The sequence below is a fragment of the Onychomys torridus genome, chromosome 6 (genome assembly GCF_903995425.1).
Source record: "Onychomys torridus chromosome 6, mOncTor1.1, whole genome shotgun sequence".
NCBI lineage: Eukaryota > Metazoa > Chordata > Mammalia > Rodentia > Cricetidae > Onychomys > Onychomys torridus.
In genome coordinates, this window is record NC_050448.1 from 122,366,987 (window position 1) to 122,383,897 (window position 16,911).

At 40.7% G+C, this 16,911-nt stretch overlaps 1 long non-coding RNA gene across 1 annotated transcript; it reads right to left on the reverse strand.

The window, feature by feature from the left end:
* Nucleotides 1-3,560: 3,560 nt before the first annotated feature.
* Nucleotides 3,561-9,813, reverse strand: LOC118586079. The gene is made up of 3 exons (XR_004945283.1): nucleotides 9,742-9,813; nucleotides 9,504-9,633; nucleotides 3,561-4,529 (listed from the first exon to the last, which is right to left on the reverse strand). It is a non-coding gene; the product is annotated as an uncharacterized LOC118586079 (long non-coding RNA).
* Between the last annotated feature and the right edge of the window lie 7,098 nt (nucleotides 9,814-16,911).

Below are 16,911 nucleotides of genomic sequence, written 5' to 3' on the forward strand. Positions count from 1 at the left end.
GGATGATGGCAGTTCCAGGAGGGGCCAAGCCATCTGGGCAAGACTGGGCAGTCGGTAGGAGTCGCATCTCTCCACACTGAGGCCGGTCTGAATTTTAGAACACATCAAGAAACATTAGCAAACACACAAATACGGACCAACCACACTTAAAAATAGTCATTGACATTTAGCCAATGGAAATTTATGCACCAGAGTGTGCTGAAAACACTCCCTACTTAATAATAACCAGATATAAGAGAATGAAAACAAGATGCAAGCCTACTGAAAATAAAGTCAGGGACCCTTATGTTATATATGTTATGTTGTATCAGCTTTTAATACCAATTGCAGATGATTTTATGCATCATTTAATTGAGGTATTTTCTGCCATTTGTTTGTTATAAGAATCACTAGTGATATTACATGATTAGAAAGAACACCAACAATAATTAGGGATCCCTTTGCCTAATTACCATAGAACATGACACATACTTTATACTCAGTAAGTATTCGTAGAATGAAGTCGGGGAAAAAATATATTCTTCTGTGACTATGATTTTCATGGCGGTAGACTTAGGCAGCTATTTCCAAAAAAACATTGTAAAATTTGAATTTTCCTTAGAATTCTAAACCAGATGGACTTCAAGTAAGAATTTATTAAATCTAATGATAAATATTTCAAGTGAAATAGAACACATTGAAAAATCTTTTTCCCCTATGAGAATTCTCTTTCTCTTTATTATTTTAGCTATAAGATAGGTGTGTGTGTGTGTGTGTGTGTGTGTGTGTGTGTGTGTGTGTGTGTGTGATTCTTCTTTCATATACATTCCCCCAATCCAGCAGGTATGAATGCCATAAACTAGAATGATGCTTCCTTATGTGTGTACTGAGACTTCTCCACTGCAGCTCAATGCTGCCATGGGGATGACGGCTTGCTTATAAAGCTTGGGTAATGAATAGCCCAAGATTTATTTTCACATTTATTTGGGACAATCTCCTCAGTGTCACTGTGCCAACATCACCAGCACAACTTGAAGTGGCATATAAAAAGCACAAGCTTTGGAAAAAGAGAAGAAAATGCCTAACCTTCAATATCTGCTCTGCCATTCATCAATCCCATGCCCTAGGGTGGTTATTGAACATATTTGAGCCCCCTTTTCCATGGTCATTGTTCTAGTTAAAAGAAGCACATATTTGTCATACCATTTCTTTGACACTAGGTATGAAAGTTAATGGTCTCTTGGCTAATTTTCTGTAGACTTTTACCTCTCATTCACCTTGGTGTTCTTATTTGTGCCCACTCTTTCCTGGTTTCTCATCCCTCCTGACTCTCACCTCTGGCAAATCAAATCACCAGCTCCCTGTGCAAATGAACTACTCCACAGGTCTGCATCTCCTTGCTGATCACAAAAGGAAGGCAAGAGTTTGGGATTCTTTGAAGAACCCTAGGCTGCCTTCTGCCAAATCAGAAGTCTTCATCTGTTACATCAGTAGAAACATGTCTAGTGTTTAAATGTACTTTTAATGTCAATTGGCCACAAATTAGAGTCACGTGAATAGGGATCACCACTTGAGAAATTATCTTAATTGCCTTAGCTGATGTAGGAAGATCAACCCCAAATGTGAACAGCATGTTCTGGTAGCAGCCCAGATGAAAAAGTTTGCCTTTGGCTGGCTTGGCCTTCCTTTACATCACCAAGCTGCTCTATCCTCTTGCTGCTGGGTGTGATTCCTTTGCTAATATCAGAACAAGAATTCCTAGGCTTCCACTGTTGACTGAGGAGCAACAGCTCTCCAAGAACCTTCCATGTTTTCAGGACCATGTTGGGACTGCTGAGGCATCCAGCCTCAAGGACTGAGCAACTACTGGTTTAGCAACAACTCAGCCTCTCAGCTGTTGTTACTAAAATTAAGTGATTTGGTGAATACACACACATACACACACGTCACACACACATGCATGTGTGTGGAAACATAGCTCATCCTATTGGTTCTGTTCTTTCAAAAAATACCAACAAATACAGTCCCTATTCCAGCTTTAAGTTCTCAGCCCTGCTTTTCATATAGCCCTATGTATGATTTTCCCTGCTTTGACACAGGTTCAACTAGCTTGCCTCAATTTCAGTGTAGAACCCAGCCAATTGAAATAATTACCATTCGGGACCATGGTTACCTCCAAAACATGGAGCGGCTGTTACCCAGTATTAAGTAGTACGATTGAATTTTTTATATAAGACACAGATTCTTTAAAATGTGTCAGATAATAAGTGACAGTCTACTGCCCAGTGCCAAAATGGTTTATCATCTCATCTAGAATGAAAGTTGGAGCCTCTTATCTCATTTCCTGGGTGAATCTTAGGGTCCTGCCTGCTTTCCAACTCAGCTTCTCTTCCTTTTCCTTTTCCACTGTACTTCAATTGCACAGACCTCTGATGCTTCCCACCTTGCACAACTCAAGGTAACACTCAGTTCTTTTGTTCTTGCTGTTTCTGATGTCAGAAAGCTGGTCTCCAAGATAGCATCATTGTCACAGATGGCCTCAAACTTCTCCAGAAATCTTCCTGGCCTGTACTGTCTAAATTAGTATCAGCAGCATCACTTTCTGTCTTTAAATCAGTCCTGTCTTTCAGCACACACAAGCACATTTGAAACACATTTTTTTTTTTTAATGTTGGTGTTGTTTGTGTAAAAGCCATATCTTCAAGTGCAGGATTCCTGGTATGAGGAGAATCTGTTCCCTTCACTGAAATTATCTCCAGTGAGTAGAATGAGGAATGGCTTAGAAAAAGCCTCAGAAAGTGGCGACCAAGTGGGGAAGTGCAGTCACTAAGGAATACCCCTGAGGTTTTTACAGTTTCTTAGGAAAGGGCAGGGAAACCACTCTCTCTGGAAGACACTGAGGTGCTGTGTCTCTAATACAAGAACAAGAACAATAATGTAATCGCTTCAATTTGTTAAACATTATGATGCCTCACCCAGTAGGATTTTACAAGTTGTCTGTAATCATTTAGGAGCTGATTATTTCATCACTTTGGTTTATAGGAAAATGTGTAATACTTTGCTATCAGGTTATTACAGAGCAGTTTTTCAAAGTACTCTACAATGACAGCACTCTCTGAAAATGACATCTCGGGTACTGATACACACAGATTGTTTTCCCACTAGAGACACTTGGAGTTCCAGTTCTCACCCCAGTGTAGGCTCCAGCACTCTACCATGGCTCCAAGTTCCCAGCAAACAGCTACAAAGCCTCCAAAAGTGTAGGACTGAGATTCAGGAACCTGAAGGACAGCATCAGATTGGTCTAGTTATATCTATACTGCTTCCAAAATCAGTTACATCTGCCCCAATTTCCTCATCCTTTAAATGTGAGTCATGACAGTATCTATGTAATAGACTATGGTATCTGAGGAATTAATGAAATAATATGTGGAGTGATTAACATGAAGCCATCACTCAACACTTATTAACATAAAAGCTAGAGTCTGGATACCAAGAACTTAAGAAAGCAGTCTCCATACACTGAAAATTTTGTCTTTGCTTCTTTTCTGTTGTAATAATATACTCTGACAAAGGCAACATAAGAAAAACATGATTTATTTGGCTTCACAGTTCAAGGTACAGTCAGTCCATCATGGCAGGAAAGTAAAACCAGAATTTTGAAGCAGCTCCACACATGGAATCCACAATAGAAGGCAGAGAATGACAAACGCATTTGGTGAGGCTTAGATGAGAAGTGTCCCTCATAGGCCCATGTATTTGAGACTTATTGGTGGTGGCGCTGTTTGGGAAAGTTATGGAGCCTTCAGCAGTAGTGTCTTGTTGAGGAAGTATGTCACTGGGAATGGGTCTTGAGTGTTCGCAGCCTCATCCTACTTGATGTTCTTTCTGCTTCCTGTGTGTTTATGAAGGCAAAATTGCTCAAATTCCTTCTCCTGTTGCCATGCCTTCCATGCTGTGATTTATCCCGTCACTCTGGATTGGTAAGCCTAAATAAACTCTTCTTTACATTGTTTCCACAGGGCATTCTTTCACAGCAACAGAAAAACATTTAGAATGGCTTGCACGCTAGTTCTGTTCTCTACTCATATACAGACCAGTATCTTCTACCTAGAGGATGGTTCTACCCACAGTGGGTAAGTTTCAAATCAATTAATGTAATCAAGATAATCCCCCACAGATATGCTACTTGGCCAGCCTCATCTATACAGTCCCTCAGAAAGACTTCTTTCCTCAATGATACTAACTTTTGTCAAATTAACAACACTAACCATTCCAATGTTCTTTTCTAATATGACACAAAGAAATAAATTTCTCTTAAGAATTAATATTTAATCTCACAGAAAATTTAGCATTTCTATTGCTTACACAGCATTTTTTATCTCTTTTTCCAAAATGATCCCTAAGCTTGGGGTGCAGGAATTCAACTATAGATGTATCCTTTGGGACTGGGCTTCACAACTCTTTATTTTGATGGGCTGTAGTTTCTATAATAGTCCTCATCTGTTGTACAGAGAAGTTTCATGGTGAAGGGCATGGATTACACTTATCTGTGGGTATAAGGACAAATATTAAGAATATAATTAAAGATTGTGGTGGTTTAGTAAAGGGGCAGTTCGCCTCCAACATCCATGACTTCACTGGCCCTAAGATTGTATCCCCTATGAATGTCAGAAGCTGCACCAAAAGGTCTCACCAACATGAATGCCTAAACATGAGTCGAAGAAGGACAACAATAATAACGAATATGCCAAAGTGGATGGGGGAAAGCCTATGAGTCCCTGACCTTACAATAAGAACTACAGGCAACTAAGGAGCAGGTTTCACTTATGTATTTAGGAATATATACACATATATATGCATATATATTAAATTAATGAAAAAAGAGGCCATGAATTTGAAAGAGAGAAAGAAGGGATTTATTGAAGGGCTTGGAGGGATAAAAGGGAAAGGGGGAATACAGTAATTATATTATAATCTCAAAAATAAAAGAAGTAATTAAATACATTAGAGATGCTATGTCTGTGGATATTCACAGAATTTTCTTATATATAAACTTGAGTGATATCATATTTCTACTCTATTTTTTGAATATAAGGTGTCATTGTTCTCATAACTTTTACTATATATAGCTGCCTGATTGCATCAATTCCTAGTAAAACAATGCTGCTATCTCTTGAATAGTATGAGAGGAGTATTCTCAGGTTTGGCTTAGGGAATGGCCAGGTCAGATGTGAGCTGAGTTCCCCTGGAAGCCCCCCACAGGGAATGTTGAAAGCTTACATCCCTTTTTACACCGTAGCCATTTCATAGCTTGATTCTTCTTTCCTTTAGTTATGCTCTTTATCAGGTGCATGCTGACCTTTTCTAAGAATAAGTACAGTTAATTTATTGGTATTACTTTTATTGAGCATTGGATTTTATTTGGAGGAATATATGTATTACATTAATATTTATATTAATATAATATACTTACATTAATATAATGCATATTTATATTAATTCAAATGGGTGTGTGCACGTGTGTGTGCACATTTGAAACTGGGAAAGGTCTACAGAGACTTCCAAAAAAAGTAAGTGAATCCACAGGCGTATCTCTGAAATAATCTCATGTCAGCTTTTAGAGATAGAAATTCCTCAGGAACGACCTTTTGTCTCTCTAGAGTAAATTTTATAGTTCTACAGGAAATGTCACTGCTGAGCTCTGCAACTGCCATGTGTTTACATGTGTGTGGTGAAAGAGAGGGAGGGCAGGGGCAGGTAAGGGAGCAAGCCATCAAGAAACTGACACTGGTCCAGCAGAAATAATTTCTTATTTCTTCAATAGCCTTTTTTTCACAATAAAATATATGTTTCCAAATCACACATTAGCTGTTTGCAGAGTTGGAAGTGGAATGCCTGAGCTGTGATTCCTTTCTTTTTTTTTTTTAGCAGAAAACTAGGAAATGAGTCATAAAACATTAATACTGCCTTAAAATAACCTAGGGGAGGGTGAGCCCAAGATGAACTAAGCCGAGCACAAGAGGGAGGAGGCTGTACCTCCAGAGGAGAAATTTCATTAGTGAGGACTTGCCCTTTCCCATGGAGAGTTCTGGGGCTGAATTCATGAAGCTGGGAGGGCTGTGTCATGCTGAGGGGGAATCTTGGCTGCTTTATACATCTTTGTGACTCCTTTCAGAACCAGAAAGAACTAAAGAGGGAAGGCACCATCCCTACCCTACACAAAGGCATCCTGACATGTCAGCTACATCTGTTCTAAAGCTGTCCCAGGTTTCTGGAACCTTCCTTGATTTAGGACTTCATTAATTCAGATGTGTGGAAATTTGGGTGACACCAGGTAGAAATGAAGAGGAGTGATTAAGTATAGGGCTTATGGAGTCAGACAAATAAAATCATATTAATATTAATTCAAATGGGTGTGTGCATGTGTGTGTGCACATTAGAATATAGTCTTCTTTAACTGAGACATGAACATTTATTTATCAACTCCAAGACTGCTTCCTTTTCTGTGAAACTAGGACACTGAACATCCAATTATAATGTAGTTGAATTAAATGAGATGAGTGCACACAATCCATGATTAAAACTAAAGCCATCTTTTATGTTCTACTTAGGCTATTTTAAATGCTAGTCTTCCCTATCAAAGAAGTCCAGTTTTCTGTTGTACACTTCTTCTCCAGTTATTTCTGAAATGATCATATTCCTCATGTTAACCCTGGTAGTCATTCTTCTGAATGATTTCTGCCCCAGAAAACTGATGTAACGTCATGATATCTATCAGACAGCAACTTGCTGGTTAGAGTTAGAATGAAGCATCAGTCTGCCTTGATGAGTAGGTCTCTGAATGAACTAGAAAACAGCACCTTTGTTTCCCAGGTAGACTCAGCCCTTTATCAAGACCCATGGCTTGTTGAGGGTAACAGTGTAAGCTAGACTTCATCCTTGGCCTTCTACCTCACCCAGTGCTTTGTACAATAAAAACAGTACAACTCTGATCAATAATCTAGGTATCCCCTGAGTGCATGCAGCACAAAACTCACTCTAGCAACTGTAATGTGAACAAATTAGTTTCTATCTAGCTCATTTTCAAGAAAATGTGTTTCTAGGTTTTATCTGGCCACTTTGTAGTGTTATCAGAGTCATAGGTGACTGTCTTTCTGTCCCATAATCTGAATGAAGTGTATGTGTGCTAGTCTGCTTCCCTGTGATTAACCATGACCAAAAGCTATTTGGGGAAGGAAGGGCTTGTTTCAGTTTACACATTATACTCTACCACCAAGAGAAGCCAAGGCCAGAACTCAAGACAGGAACTGAAGGGGAGACCGTAAAGAAACATTGCTTACTAGGTTGACTCCCCTGGCTTGCTCAGCTACCTTTGCTATACAGCACAGGCTTACCTGACTAGGGATAGTGCCATTCACAAGGGTCTGGGTCCTCCTACATCAATCAGCAATGAAGAAAATGCCCCCATGACAATCTGATGCAAATAATTGCTCAACAGAGATTCCTCTTGTAGTTGATTCTAGTTCGTTAAAGTGACAAAAACTAACAGGCACAGAAAGATATTCACAACTGTCCAGGTGGGCCTAGAACTCATGCCTTAGGCTCCCAAGCAGCTGAGATTATACCAAATTGCATTATTATTTTGTCTTTCTTCAGTGAACACTTACTGATGAGAGCTATAGAGTTCATGCAGTCTTGACTGAAGTGCTAAGTAGTGGGAAGCAGAACGTGACAGTGACAAACTGTGGTGATATTATATTTTGCTCTAACAAATAAAGCTTGCTTGGGGATCTGATCTCAGGAGGCAGAGATTCATCTGGATCTCTGTGAGTTCAAGGCCACACTGGGAAGTGGCACATGCCTTTAATCCGAGTGCTAGTTAACCATAGAGGTCTGGAGGTCTTTACAGGCAGACAGGAAGTGATAAAGCTGGGCAGAAAGAGGAAGTAATATAGCTGGGTGGAGAGAAGAAGTAAGATGGCAAAGCACAGAAAGGTACATTGGTGTGAGTATATAGCAAGTAGCTCTCTTGGGCTGAGGATTTCTCAGGAATAAGAACTTGTACCTGGCTTGTTCTATTCCTATGATTTTTAGCTTTCACCACAATATCTGGCTCCAGTTTTTTTTTTTATTAATAAGACAATTTAGCAATTCATCTTACAACAAACACTCCCTGTTCACATAAGGATTGCTTTGCCATTTTGCATAAGTCTTGCTGACCAACAGTTGATTGTATGACACTTGTATGTGGAGGAAACTGAGAAATGTGACCTTGTTAGCCAGGAATGTGGTTAAAGGTGTCAGCAGTACCGAGGAGCAGGGTAAATGGATGCTAGGCTGAGAAATTAACAGTTTCTCAAAAGGCTCATTTTCAATTCTACTTTGTTCTAAGCATGTACTCAGTAAATTTCCTTTCCTTAGCTATTCCTTCCTTTGACTCAAAAAAGCCAAAAATCTGACATAAATAAAATTTCTCTGAATGCAGACAAGAGTGAGAAGACAATACTGTAGTGCCCTGGAGGCATTATGACACAGTGCTTCAGCACCGAGTCACATTGTCTGGCCTAATCCCTGGCTTCATAATCATTTCCTAGCTGTTAGACCTCAGAGACCTTTTCTCCTAATGTATCAGAGGTCTTCTCCAGCAACAAGATAGGGCTTTCATAAACACTGAATGAGATGATTTACATATGTGCCATTGTGTGTATGATGGGTATATTCCTGCAAATTACTACAATAAGCCAGAGCACACAGGATCTAGCACAGCCTTGGCCTTAGTCTCTTGTAGGTGCCCTTCATAAGAATAGCATCCTGTCCCCACTCTGCAATAACAACTATGGGGTCTTCTTTAATGTCAAAGGCCCACCTTCTTACCTTTATACCTGGCTTGCTCCATTGTATTGAAGCTGTTACTATTATTCTTATTTTTGCTATCAACATGGACATTTCATTTACATCATCATTTGATGCCTGCCATCAAAACTGCTTGCCAGAAACAAATGGAAGAAGGGAAATTTACAGAGGAGTAAGGATCAGAGAAGGCATGCAATGAAAGTGTGCAGCTGTGAACAACATCTGACTTCCAAGCTCAACAGGTCAACAGTACAGGTGAGCTGCCAGTGCATACAGATTTATCCACATGGCCTTATGTAAACTGTAGTGCATGGGCACATATAATGCTTCTTTCTCTTATTTAAAAAAAAAAAAATTTGAGGAAACAGAGAGAAAAACGCTGAGTTATTACTATGGTAGATGAACCATGCATAACAAATAGAATACACAACACACACAAATGATAAGCAAACATATACAAATCCTAATACTTCACTGGGAGTTTTCAGTGTAGAAATAAAACATACTATATATTATAATACAGCTTGTCACAGTGGTACAGCCCTGTATCCCCTGCTGCTTGGGAGGTTGGGGTAGTAGAGTGCCTTGATAGCAGCAATTCCAGGCAGTTAGGGTAACAACTACAACAGTGTCTCAGAAATACATTCAGAAATAACTGTGTTACTCACTTCTGCAGACAGTGGTTACTTTTGATGCTTCCAGCCTCTTGCTTTCATTTAAAGGTCTTTGCCTCCCTCCCCACAGGCTTGCAAGTAGTGCAGACTCCACTCTGGCTGTGGATTTCTCCATCTCTACACCCTGGATGGTAAACAAATTGCTAAGCAGTCTTATTAAATAAAAAACATGGAGCCAGAAATAGGGGTGAAAATCGACAGAGATCAGAAGAATTGGAACAGCTAACCTTACCTCACCACGCCGCAGCTTCCAAAGTGAGGGACTTCCTGTGTAAACAGACATATATCTTTCTATTCTGCTAACTCATTTCCTCTCTACACCAAGCTACATCACTTCCTGTCTGTCTGCACAGACCTCCAGAACTCTATGGTGGATGCTGGGATTAAAGGCATGTGTCATTATGCTTGGCTCTATTCCCTAGTGTGATCTTGAACTCACAGAGATAAAGACAGATTCAGGGTGTTTGCTAACATTGCATGACTTCTGTTTTTACTAATAGTGACTGACCTTTATCCTCTGATCTTCAGATAAATTTTATTGGGGACACAGATAAATTATCACCACACTGGATTCTTAATTCAGATCCCCACCTGTTTCTGTCCTCAGCACGTGGTGGACTTTTCTCTGGTCTATCTGCCTATCTATCAGGACAAACAGTGGAAACTTCCATTTCCTCTGGGAAGAGTCCTTCACCTGTCCTGGAGTACAGTCTGAACTCTGTTGTCCTGACAAGACAATTACAAGGTTTAGAGTACATTGCTCAGAAATTGCCTTCTTCCAACCTAAGTAATACCACCTGTAGGCTCCAAAACCCAGGTTAAATCCACTTCAGAAAAAGCATGGCTCCACATCTGCAAAAGATAACAGCAAAAGCTAGCACAGTTTAGCTCCAGTAATAAACAAAACACTTAGAATCTTGACCTACAGCATGAAGACCTGCATGATTTCACAGTTGTTGTTGTTTTTTTCCCCTGAACGAAAACCGTGGCTTGGAACTGGGTTTACATTAGAAATAGCCACATTTCCTGTTAATAGCATCAATCCTCTTGTTCTCAAAGGAATCTCAAACGTCTTGATCTAAAAAGAACTGGAAAGTGTCAATCACTCCCAAATCACACCTCTTTTTCTTAAATAGAAAGTAAAAATTCATTCCCAGGACACTAACTACACAGAAAAAGTTCTTGCCAATTTTTGCCTCATGATACATATTAAAACAATAGTTTCTGTTTCTACTTGCTTTGCTCTAAAAATGGAAGTTCCATGACTTTAAATACAGGACTTATGGAAATGAAGATCATGATACTGTAAAATTTGTATTATATAAAAGAAAAGCCCTACTTTAACCACAAAAGATAGTTTACAATGGAGTTTCTTTGCATCTAGTCTGAGATTCAGCACGCTGGTGCTTTAGAGAAGCAGGACTTACATGCCAGTGTTGTCTACTCACTGTTCCCCATTGACCTTCTGTGAAGGCCCAGGAGGCCTAGGGGTAGGTAATATCCTTAATAGCAGGTTGAGAGAATAGACACCAACACATTCCATAGGTCTGTGTCTTCTAAGAAGAGAGAAGTTGAAAGGTGTGAAGGTTCTGTGCAACTCTGGGCAATTTTAAGGGCAGCTAGACTGAAGCAGAGAAGGGTCTTCCTGGGAGGAATCCTAGTTAGGTATCAGAATGTCCTTGAGCTTCCCAAAATATTCTTCCTCTTACAGGGTAATCTACCATTTTCGGAGTACAGAATAAAGGTGAGATGAGTATATGAGAGCTGATGTGACCTTTGTCTGTCTCTTTAGTAAAAAGTTTTTCTGATTTTTATCAATTCCAGAGACGTATATTAGTGTTTAAGTTAGGATTTTATTGCTATGAAGAGACATTATGACCAGGACAACTCTTGTAAAGATTCGCCTGCCTCTGCCTCCTGAGTTTTGGGATCAACCATTGTCCAGCTGTAAGTTCTTATATCATCCTTCTCTGGAAATGTAGAAACTAATTCTCCTATTGAGCAAGAGTCACCCTTGGAGAATCAATTTTAACAGTCGAATGTTCTGGAAATGAAAATACATTACCTTTGGCCACAAAAGATTTGTGGCTTTCTCCTCGCTCTTGCATGCCTGCTCTCAAGCAATCCAGCTGCCATTTTGCAGCATGTGGCCCATGATCTAGTTATTGGCGCTTCCCACCAGAACACAAGGAATGAAGGCTTCTTGTGACCAGCTGTGTACGGGAGCCTCTAACAGAAGCAGGTCCTGTGCTCCAACCCAGCTCATACATGACTGAAGTCCAACTCAGTAGCACTAGCATGGCCTCCCAAGAAGCTGTCATCCAGTAAATAAGCTACTCCCACATTCCTGACTGCAGAAACTGACACAATAAATGATTGCTATTTCAAGTTAAACTTTGGGGTGCAATTTAGTCACACAGTGACAGGTAGGTAACACAGTCAACATGGCTGTCTTTTTGGTTTATTAATCTTTACTTCTCTCCTTTCTCCTCTGCTAAAGAAATTATTTTTGTTGCTCTACAGGTCCAATGAAGAGTAAATCAATGTGGCCCCCTACAGTTCCCACTTAATGGTGGAGACACTGGATGATACAGGAACACATGAGGTTGCAAGCTCTGGAGCTGCATTATCTGGGCTTGAATCGTCTCTGTGCAAAGTGGGGCATGCCACCTCCTTTGTGTTTAGTCTTTCTCATATGTCATGAGGACAGGATGATATCATATGGGTTATTATGAAGATTAAATGAGGAATTGTGTACAAGAGGATTAACAGAGTGCCTGTTCCGTAGTAAGTGCTGCAGAAGAGAAAGCTAAATCACTATACCATCAGACTAACAGCAGTTCCTTCTTGTGATTACAGCTGCACCATAGTTATTCATCCTTCTATTCTTCAGAGCAGGTTATCATGACATTTATCCATTATAAATAAAACAGTGTTAAATATAATTGACCAGATTTTTTTTTTTTTTTTTTTTGGAAGTAACCTTGCTACATATACACAAAATAGCTCAAAGATGCTCTTGAAATGGGTAAAACCATGCTTTCAAGAGTTCTGAGATTCAACTTCACACACTCTGTACTTCAGCTGATGAGTGACTTTACAGCTTCAAGCATACACATACATGTTATGTGTCTCTCTGTGAACTTTCAAGTAACAGGGAGCGTGTCATCTGGGTATCATCCTTCACCAGGGACTTGGAGGCCTAGAGCACTGGTTTTCAGGTGACTTTTGTTTAGAACTGAGTTTTGCGTCCACATACCTGAGTCTTAGCTGGAGCTCTCTTGTCATGGGCAGCTGTGTGACCTGGAGCTAGGCTGTGACTCATTTTCCTCAACTGTATATTGCAGGGTGGAAATTCTCACCTGTATTCAGGGTATAGGTTGTATTCAATGGGAATAGCTCTTGTCCAAGTACAAAAAAGCAAGAGTACAATCCTAGCTAGTCCTAGGACTATGAACCTTCTTATCTCCTTGTAAATGAAGGTCATTGCAGCTTTATGATTGCATGGCTCCATGGGTGTCAAGTATCTCCAGCCCCTGTCAGGTGACACATAATGGACAATTGGTGGATGTCCCCTAAGGAGAGACACTTGACAGAGTGCCTCATGAGTCCTTTGTTTCAAGCCAGAACCATCATTAGCTCCTGTGTCCACACTATCCTGGGAGAGTCCCTGGGGTTTCTACGGGGACAGTGAAAGCCCAAGTGAAGGGTTTCGCTTGTCTAAATGTTTGCTTGTGTGCTTCTTCCTGGCTTCCATCCTTTCTTCAGTCCTGGTACCTTTTTTCCATCCAAAAAAGACACATGTATCATCCAGTTCTCAACTTAGGGCTAGAGTCTAAAGTCTTCTCCTACATGAGGTTCATGGTACACTTGCCATGTAGCAGAGTCTGCAGACAGCTCAGTGGGTGTTTTTACAGTCAGCATTAAAGAAAAACAAAAACAACAACAACACCAAAAATAACAAAAAATAAGAAAGAAAAGAAAAAGAAGAAAAATTTCCACATAACTAATAAAGTTTTTCTTATTGCTTTGACTGTTGGCAAAGGTGAGCACCTAGAGAGATTGACTGCCTGAAAAGCTTCATTATTCTGCAAGAATATTTTTGATGTGATTTCAACAGCTCCTGACTGACTGTCAGCCTCACCAGGTGGCTTTTAAAAGTCCTCCCTCACCCCTCCAATCACTGATCCTAAAACTTACAAGAGCATTCAGGTCAGTTGTTGAGTACCCAAGTCTTTCCAAGTAATTAGCAGGTAGAATTACCAGGTAGCAGCAGTGTTTGCTTGTAATCTGTCAATAGGAGCTGCAGTGGGGGAAATTGTCATTTCGAGTGGCCTTGCAACCACATCTAATTTAGAGGGTCAATAGAGTTTGTTTCTGTCTTTTGCTCCCACTGCCAGACTGTGAATTTTCCTTTTAGAAATCTTGCCTCAAAGTAAGATAGGTATTTGGAAGGGATGAACTTCAAGGGAAACTATCCCTCAGCCACCACAAGCTATGTAGGAACACGTAGGAGGCCTTTCTTTATCCTGTACTGTGGCTGCATTTTTTTATAACAGTGGTATAGGCAAGGCATTTGTCTAAGTCCAAGATTAGGCAGCCCTGCCCAAAGCAGTGAAGGGACACCATGCCAGCTGAACCAGAGGTGAAGCTAGGGAGAGCAACAGGAAAGTCTTTGAAGATGACTCACTGTTGCCTGGTGTTGGGTTCCAGAAGGCTGTATGCTAATTCACAGATGGTTTGAGGAGATGCCTTCCCCTGCCATTTGAATCATTTAGGTTGACTCCCATGCTTCCTAAGGATAAAAGGCATTCTAGGAAGATGCTGGTGTCACGTGATGCCCAACTATTTCTTCAGGTACTTCAACTGATGCAACTGAGTAAAGGTTGTAGATAAGAAGCAAATATAAGGTTAACCAGGACTTGTATTCCTAAAGATTCAAATCAAGTTGAGTCCTAAAGGAATGTGGATTCAACAGCTGGTACCAGCATTAGTTCTGAATGTCTATCTTATCAAGTTAAACACATTTTCCTTTCCAGGCAAAAGAAGCCTTAGGGTGGGATGTAGGACTGGGTGCATTAATGTCAATACAAAACTGTAGCATATTTTAATTCTAATATTAATCAGCCTTCTCTTGCTGAGTACACCAAAGAATGAGCAGAGAAGGCTGTTTTTAACATTGCACTATACTGCCATTCAATATCAATTTGGCTTTATAAGGTCATCCTATAAAAGGAGAATCAAATTTGAGAAAGAAAACCCACTTGAAAGTTCCCTCTATGACATTCAGATTCTAAGGCATATGTTCTCTGGCTCTATTCCTTGTAATAGGCAGCCATTTGTAAATACGTAGGTGATCCTTGCAACTTTGGACCCAAAGAATAGTCCCTGTGCTGTAAACTCATCTGTGATATAATGGAGCCCTATTTTATCAGTTCCCACTCTGATGGGGATTTTTGACAAATTCTGTGGCAACCTGACATATGTGTCATAATGTCTAATCCCTTTAAGCTCCCCAAAGTTCCCAGAAAGTGCATGATTTCAAAGAACAGACTGGAAAAAAATGGTGCTCATATTGAACCTCTTTCTTCCATGTCTAGGAAGATCCCCAGTCTCTCCCTTCTGCACCAGAAAAGGATGGGCAATCTGTAAATCTGGGCGTTGAAATGGTAACAGGAAACCTGGTGCTAGCAGGCATTTCCTTGCGGCTGAAACAGTAAAGGTGGAAAGAGGGGAACTTACAGGAGCTTGCATGTCCCCACCTGAAACCTGAAGCCCTGCCCACCGGCTTTATCAGAACACTGTGCCAGCTGTTACCACTGTTCTGTGGCAACAGGCATGCATGTCTGAGTTCAAGTGCATTAGGAATCAGAGCCTGAGAAGAAGAGAGAGGAAGTGGGGAGCTTCTAATAACAGAAATAAGTGCTGCCCCTCCTTAACCTGCTCTGTGCTTTTGAGCTCAGGCCTGCATTTCTTAACTGCACAAATCCACACTTGGTGTGCGGCATGGAGCCAGGCTCAGTGGAGGCCGGGAGGTGCTTTCATGGAGCTCTGACACCCTTGGAATCGTGTACATTTGTGAGGTTTGCTTCTCAGACATTTGGACAGCTGCCATGAGGAAGGGAGGGAGGAAATTGGGCCAGTTTGCATTCTGTTACAGACCAGCCTTTTGGATGACAGAATTCTTTCCAATCAAAATGCCATGGATTACTCCCTGCTGTGAGCTAATAGGGTGCTAATTAGCATATTTCATTTATTTACTTAACTGGGATAGAAACCATTGGGCACGTGGCCCACTTAGAATGGTTTCCTGGGGGAAGTCATGAGATGCTCTAAGCACTCGTTTTCTATACATTGTGGAAACCAGTTCATAGCAGCGCAATGTCCCCCATCTCTCTTCTCTCTTTCACACCTCTCTGTTCACACACACACACACACACACACACACACACACACACACACACAGAGGGAGGCTGGGTTTGCTTCAATTGCCCTGTCACTTCCTGGTGTTCATCCACATTGATGCTTTATTGACAGCTGTCTGGACCTCTCTGGACTTGCCTCTCACTTGTAGCAATGACTCTAGGTCTTTGGTGGAGGTGCACACCTCACCGTCTCCATGTCATTCACTCTCTCTTGAAGACTACGAATGGACTCCCATGACAATGAGGTGGTTGCTGGGTTCCTTGGCCTTCTCTAGACTACTTCCTGGGGAATCTTAAGCCTCATTTGCCACCATTTCCTCCTCATTTGGGGAAGAAAGCACTTGAAAATTCCCCTTCTGCCCTTCAGGACTATTAGATTCTTTGGATTTCCATGGCAGTTAATCTCCCCAATGGCATATTTTCAGTTTGTTCAGGGACAAATCGTTAAAATTGTTCAGTGAAACAAAGCAGCCAGAACCCACTAAGCAAAGAGAAATGGATTCTAGTCCCCAAATGCTTCCTGTGATGCTTAGCCCATGTGTTAAACAGCAGTAGCAAAACCAAATGGCAGAAAAATAGTCAGTAATTTGCCTGAGTGGATAGGAGATACATACATACATACATACATACATACATACATACATACATACATACAAACATGCACATACACATAACCAGCCTCACACACTAAGAGTATTCCTACAATTTTGTAAGAATAAGGATGTGTAAAGTTCTCTTATTTACTGAGGACTCAGTTAGTGACACCATGGTGCTCTCAATTATTCATTCCCAAGATCTTTGGAGAAAACATGACTATTTCTTCTTACTCTGGCTACTCACTGAGTTCTGTCATTTCTACTTCCTGATGCTACTCAACCTGGGCTTCTCCTCTCCTTTTTGCATTGTCACTGTCTAGATGAGTAACATGCCACTCAGACCCTAGTCCTGCAAGATGAGTTCTAAGGATTGAATATCGC